The sequence below is a fragment of the Ovis canadensis genome, chromosome 4 (assembly GCF_042477335.2).
Source record: "Ovis canadensis isolate MfBH-ARS-UI-01 breed Bighorn chromosome 4, ARS-UI_OviCan_v2, whole genome shotgun sequence".
Classification (NCBI taxonomy): Eukaryota; Metazoa; Chordata; class Mammalia; order Artiodactyla; family Bovidae; genus Ovis; species Ovis canadensis.
Genome location: NC_091248.1, coordinates 66,521,724 through 66,528,593, shown reverse-complemented (window position 1 = coordinate 66,528,593; position 6,870 = coordinate 66,521,724). Strand labels below are relative to the sequence as shown.

Genomic DNA, 6,870 nt, shown 5'->3' with positions numbered 1-6,870 from the left:
GTTAATAAATCAAAATGATAACTTTTAATCCAGTTTCAAAATTGAATCGAAATTTGTTAGTAACTAGAAACTAGGAAACTTCAGGGCTGAAAATATAGATTATTCAGATTTATAATCTATTTCATTACCCAGTTTGCAATGGTTTTGCTGGGTCTTTCTACCACTTAAATTGTAATTTTTTTTCTTTTATATTTTTATCATGGCACACAAACTCAGAAAACCTGTTACAGCAACTACATAATACAATCTAAAAACCCAGTTAACATATTGCTATGGAAACCAGGAAATAGAAAAATAGAAACAGCACTCTAATCATTCCTTTGGACAGCTATGGCTACTTGTGTGTGTGTGTAAATTCATTAATTTATTCTTTTATTGAAAGTTTGTACTGAACCCAAATATATAATTCACCTGTCCATAAATATTACCAGCGCCCTTCAACTAGTAAATTAGCATTTTAATGTGATTATTTTAATATGAAGTAGTCGTTGTTAAATTGTGTCATGTGATATCAGGAAATCTTCGGTAGAACTGGGTTGTTTAGGTGGCCTTGCCAGCCTGCAGTCTCTTGGCACGGTGTGAAAAACACCTGGCTGGGACTTGAGAGCCTGGTTCTAATCTCTCCTCTTTAACTAACCCAGCTGGGTGAGGCTCTTAGGAATTCTTAGGTTCTTGGTTTCCTCATCTGGAAATGGTTCCATGCAGGGCGCTAGTATTACCTCAAATAACAAGAACTTTCCTTTTCCACAAAATTGGGGACTCATGAAGTAATCACTTTTGAGGGTTGAAAGTGCTCTGTGTAGTGCCTGCCTCATAAGAAGCTCTCAGGAAAACGATGTGTGCCAACTATATTTTTAATTCTGTGGTAAATAATTCCTGAACCTGCACAGTAAATGCTATTTTGTTCCTTGACTCTCATTAACTAACAGCCGCCATTATATGACCACCCCTTGAGAGAGTTGGAAAGGAGAACTGCTAAGTCCTTACAGGCAAGGCTGTAACTTTTATAAGTTTTATATTCAAACAAGTGAGATTTTTTAAAAACTACCTTAACACAAAATTAATCCACCAAGCCCTCAACCCCCCTTCTTAATATCGTGATTTCCACATTTAAGAATTAACCTTTTGTTCTGTTGTGTTGCTCACTGCCTAGTTATTTAATCAGCCTATTTCCTGCTATGAAGGGGGGTAAAAGGGTGGTGGGGGGGGGGGGGTGGTAAGCTAAAGAAGCAAGTTTCCTCAGGGTTAAACTCCTGTTTTTCCTCCCTTCAGAAATCTGAGTTATCATAGTAGGGGATAATCGTTGCATTAATGAAACCATTGGGACAATTTGTCCATCCACTCCTACCTCCATATCTGACAAAGAATTCCCTGTTTGTGTGGTGCCCAAATCTCCGCGTCCCCGGGTCAGCGACCGATGCTAACGGAGATGAAACGCGGGAAAAGCTCTTTAGGAGAGCAGAGCCTCGCGCTTTTCGCGCCGGTAGCGCGGGGGTGCGCGCCTCATGCGCGTCGTGTGCGCGCCTAGTCCTCTCGGTGCGTCAGGGCCGCTAGCCACACGGGCACCAGGAGGGGGAGACTCGTTGCCGCTTATCATCAGGCTGTGCTAACTTCAAACTGCCCGAGCTGAGGCGGGGGAGAGTGCGAGCGGCCAGGGCGAGAAAACTACTCCACCTAGAAAGTTTCACCTTGTCGGGGGCGGGGGAGGGGTGGGAGGAAACGCGACCCCCCGCGGGGCCCGGCGCGGCGCGCGGGCGGCAGGAAGGGCGGGGGCCGATTTCCCCCTCAGGGTGTTGCCAGTCCCCACCTCAGCGGTCCTTGGACCTGTGGACGAGGTGGACGGACCTCGCGCGAGACGGGCGGACACGTGCAGGGGCGGGTGGGCGAGAGCCCGAGTCTGTTCTCCTGGCCGTGCTCCCTCCTGGACGTGCCCGGGCTGCCCCGGGCCGCTCGCGCCGGTGCCCGGCTGAGTCACTGGCCGGGCAGCGCGAGGGTGGGAAGGGGCGGAGGGAGAGCGGGGCGGAGGGAGAGCGCAGCCGGAGGGCGGACTAGCGCGCGGCTGGGCCCGGCCGCAGGTGACCCGGAGGCTCTCGCTGCCCGCGGCGCCCCGAGCGCTTTGTGACCAGATGCGGAGTCCAGCGGAGGGCGGGAGCCAAATGCGGGACGACAGCTGACTTGCTGCGAGGAGGCAGGGAGGCGCGGAGCGCGCGGGTGGTCCCTGCGCGCTTGAGTTCTCCTCCGCCGGTTCGTGGGTGCCGCAAGGTAAAACTCCAGCTCGCTTCTGCTCTTCCACCCCCAACCCTGGCCCCTGCCGTTCTGCTCTTTGTTCCCCCGGAGACCTGACTGGTGTTCAGGAGGGCAAGATCAGAAAGGTGGGTGAGAGTTCAGGGGCTTCAGAAACTGAACGGTTGTGGCCCCAGAGGCTAGGTCGAAACTACAATGGGGCTTTTCGTTTTAGGAGGTTGCTTCTGACAACCACCTGTGTGACTCAGGAGAGAGGGGCACTGGGATAGGAGATGGTATGTGACTGTTACTGCCCGCAAGTTTCAAGGCTGTGATCTGACTCATCCTTTACAAAAGGGATCGAGTCACCCTGTCGTAGGGTGATGTGACCAGAAAGGATCAAGCAAGCAGTTTTCTAGTTTCCAGCGTAGCTTTATGCGCATTACGTGGGGCAGCTTCCAAGGGGCAGGTGTTTCTGTGAGGGGCTGAATTTTTAATTTCTGGCAAATACACAGGTCTTGTGATCCATCATTTTCAATCTTACTTTCTCTCTTTGCTGGGGCTCTGTGGAGGACATCTGTCTTATTAGGTGAAATAGATTATAACCAGAGGTCAGTCAGTCTGGCGTACTGCTACTGATCCAATAATTAAACCAGAAAAGAAAGTATTTTCACAGACTATTGCCAATGCAGAATTTACTCCAAAGTATGGTTTCACATTTCATACCTTTTATGTTTTAAAAGAGCCATTTACTAATTTGGCAGTTGGAGAGAGTTCCTGTGCCTGTGGCTCATGCATGAATAGTTGCCCAGTGTGTTTTACCTTATCACAGTTTTATATTCAAAGGAGCCCTGAAGCAGAATGAAATATTGTCAACTCTCTTAGGCAAAATAATCAGGATCGTTTAATTGCCAAGTTAAGATGGTCGATGAATATGAGAGGATTGTAAAAATTGACGTTGGAGAGAATATAGGGTATCTGGACTCTCTCCTGAATTTTAAGAAGTGTTCACATTTTGTAGAATTGGGTGGAGACTTATTCTGTCATTTCCATTAACCAGACACATGCACATTGCCATGCAAATGGATTCAGAGACATTATTTTCCTTTACAGCTAAACTATTATAGCTGACTAATGAATTTTTTCTGCATGAGGATGATCTGAAAATGATGTACATCATGTTTCTGTGTGCTTCTAGGATATAAATTGTGCTTTTATGTAAACTGTAAGTGGTGCTTGGATTATTTACAGGTACATAGCTTTTCCTTCTAGGTTTAAGCTTATTAGGTTTTGTTTTAACATGTAAACTTCCCTAATGGAACAAAAAGTGAGGGGCTTTGGTTCCAGTTGTAGACTGCAAGTCTGTGATGTATTCAGTGTTAACTCTTTCTGAACTGCTGAATAATACAAGTAAGATTTACGTCACTCATAAGAAATTTTTTAGTACCAAAACTGGTTAATTCCTTATAAAATTTACTGGTGTTTTAAAAATTCTGTTCAGGCCTGGTTTCAAACTTTACATTGCATAAGCCTATAATTATTAACCTAAATATATTTTGATTTTTAACGTGGTATAATTTATAACATTTAGAAGATGATCTGCTGACTACTGCTTTTTCAAAGATTGCCTTGTTCTTAATACATCACAATAGAGGTTTACATTAAATGTACTCTATGTCCCTTCAGAATTAGTGGATGAGGTTTTTCTGAATGATAAAGATGTATTAGATTAAACCACAGCCAGTCGGTATGAAAGTTCATAAGTAGTATTTTCATAACTTTTAAACCTACAGTAGAAGAAAAACGATACTTTTGTAAGCAGGAGAAAACCCCTTATAAATTCCTGTTAAGACTACAACCTACTATAATCTTGAAATTCTTTAACATTTGTTTAAAGGAGGATTAGACTAAGAAATGCATTTCAAAAATCAATTTCCTTAACTGTTGGTAAAAAAAAAAAATAGTTCAAAATGACATTAGTCTAATTTGCCTTTTACGCATCTCTGTAATAGCCTCAAGAAACTTTTTCTCAAATGTGGTCACCTCACAACAAGGTGAATAATCAAAAGGGCTACCATTCTCTCAGGAGACACACCTTTCTCTGACTGCACCTATACCCTTGGTGACACATTCATGACTACAGTTCCCTGCAAATTGAGAGCACCTCCCATCTCTCTGCTGCCTTCCTCCTCATCCGTCTTTGGTTTGGTTAGAGCTGCTTTCAAGTCTTCTGTGCCTCCATATCTTGTGATTTCATAGTTTCTTCTTTACTGTCATTAGGTTCACCAAAATCATCTGTGATTTCCTTTCCCTGTCATCCCCAGTATTTCTCTTGAGCTGCTAATGTTTGTTCATGGAAAACTGAATTTCCTAATTGTGCCACCTTAAAGGAAGAAAATATGCAGAGTCAAGTGCCAGGGAATTAATCTCCTTTACCTCACTGGTGTGTGTTGAAACTGGTGTCTTTGACACTTAGCCCTCCTGGCAGAGTTTCTCCATGGGCTTTCCTCAGTGTAAAATAGTCACTTCTTAGTAATAAATGATGAATATACTGACTAATGTCAATTCAGGATCACTTTGATTCCCTGTTCTTAACGGAGTTGCTCCCAGGCCCACATTTGCCTTAGCAAAAAATAGCTAAGAACTGTAACTTAAACATCATATGTGTTTGGTACTAGAGGAACACTTTTAGAAAGGAAGAAATGAAATATCTGCCCTTGAAGAATTAGATATTCAGAAACCAATCACATGCAAAATGGAATCAAGGTCCATAATTGTTAGAGGGATCTCATAAGCGAATGACAACCTTAGGAAAAAAATTCTATTATTTAATAGCAAAGAGATCAACATACTTGCTATTAAGATAATTTTTTTTTTAAATCACAAGATTGGAACTTAAAATTTTGAAGCTGCTTGTGAGTGTATCATCTTTCTGATACTACAACACCTTTACAAAATAGGCACGGTTGATACCAATATCTTAACCTTCTCATATTATCAACAAGGCAACTGTGCATAAGCCTAGCCCACATGCTATTTTCATGGCACCACACAGCCTCTGCCCAGTCATCAAGGAAGGTTTACTATTTGAACCATTTTCCATTGAGGTGTATGTTGGGATTCTTCAGTTAGTGATAAATGATGACTATAACATTTCTAGTCTCAGGAGTTTTTCTCATCTTCTTTTTTCCCAGTTCTCTTTTTCCTTTCTTGTTCTTTTTGTAGTAAAGCATACCAAGAAAGACCTTCATTCATATGTGTGGGGCATTCTCCTATTATCAGATTAGAGCTGTGAGTAATTTTGTAATCTACACTTCTATCAGAAACCCCATTCTCAGATATCTCTTCAGCTGTGTTTAACAGTTTAGTATATTCCCCCTGGGATTTGTTTCAATAAAAACATCCAGTAAAATCTGACCACTTTGTTTTTCAAGGGACAAAATGAAGAATGTGTTTTTATAAGCTGTAAAATGTAATTGAGAGAAAAATCACATGTATGGCATTTGTAACAGGAGGTGTGAGCATAGTGAAATAAAAAAACAACAGTGAACTAGCCAATCACATAACCAGGTATACATATTTCTTTGTGATTGTGTAAATTTGTGCAAGTATGTTTATACAGGTTACTCTTGTGGTTTTATATTTCTATAAGAAATTGTGTAGCTATAAGGCAATTAGAAATTATATAAAAATTTATGAGCCATATAGATTATATAGTGGTCTATAGGATTTGAAAAGTGTTTTTTCTAATATAACAAAGAATTATTGTGAAATTTGGCCTGAGCAATTATGAAATATGGTCAAAGAATCACAGGTTCTAGTGAAAGCCAGTTTCTTGTACTCTTAAGAATGTGTTTGAGGATTTAGGCATTCAGGATAAACTGTTATGCACCTACCAGGCATAATTCTAGACTCTGTCAATGCAGCAAAGAATAAAACAGACAAAAGTCTCTGACTTCATGTTGCTGTGTTTTATATTGAAGAAGGCAAACTAAATAAAATACAGAAATAAAATGTATGTGAGGTGGTGAACTGTGGTGTTGGAGAAGACTCTTGAGAGTCCCTTGGACTGCAAGGAGATCCAACCAATCCATTCTGAAGGAGATCAGCCCTGGGATTTCTTTGGAGGGAATGACGCTTAAGCTGAAACTCTAGTACTTTGGCCACCTCATGCGAAGAGCTGACTCACTGGAAAAGACTCTGATGCTGGGAGGGATTGGGGGCAGGAGGAGAAGGGGACGACCGAGGATGAGATGGCTGGATGGCATCACTGACTTGATGGATGTGAGTCTGAGTGAACTCCGGGTGTTGGTGTTGGACAGGGAGGCCTGGCGTGCTTCGATTCATGGGGTCGCAAAGAGATGGACACGACTGAGCGACTGAACTGAACTGATGAGAGCTATAAGGAAGCATAAAGTAGAGAGAGTAGTAAGATCAGAGGGAATAGACTGGTGACTGAAAAATTCAGTAGTGGGTCAGAGAATGCCTTAATTCAAAGGTGACCTTTGAGCTATAACCTAAAGGAAATCAAACAATGAGGCATGTGGATATCTGGAGCAAGACCTCTCCTTTGCATTCCTTGAGAGTGTCATTCTCATTTTTTTTCTCTCTGGAATTTTGCAATGTACAGCTATACATGGACTCCCT

General features: G+C 42.3%; 1 protein-coding gene across 4 annotated transcripts in view; it reads left to right on the top strand.

Moving 5' to 3' along the window:
* The first annotated feature begins 1,813 nt into the window (after positions 1-1,813).
* MET (MET proto-oncogene, receptor tyrosine kinase) overlaps positions 1,814-6,870 on the top strand; it is a 117,117-nt gene continuing 112,060 nt past the window's right edge. For 2 of the 4 annotated variants that reach the window (XM_069587945.1, XM_069587942.1), the window contains exon 1: positions 1,849-2,262. The gene's annotated coding sequence lies outside the window, so the exon portion shown is untranslated. Of the gene's footprint in view, positions 2,373-6,870 lie in introns of all 4 variants that reach the window. The other 2 variants (XM_069587943.1, XM_069587944.1) reach the window with 2 other exon arrangements.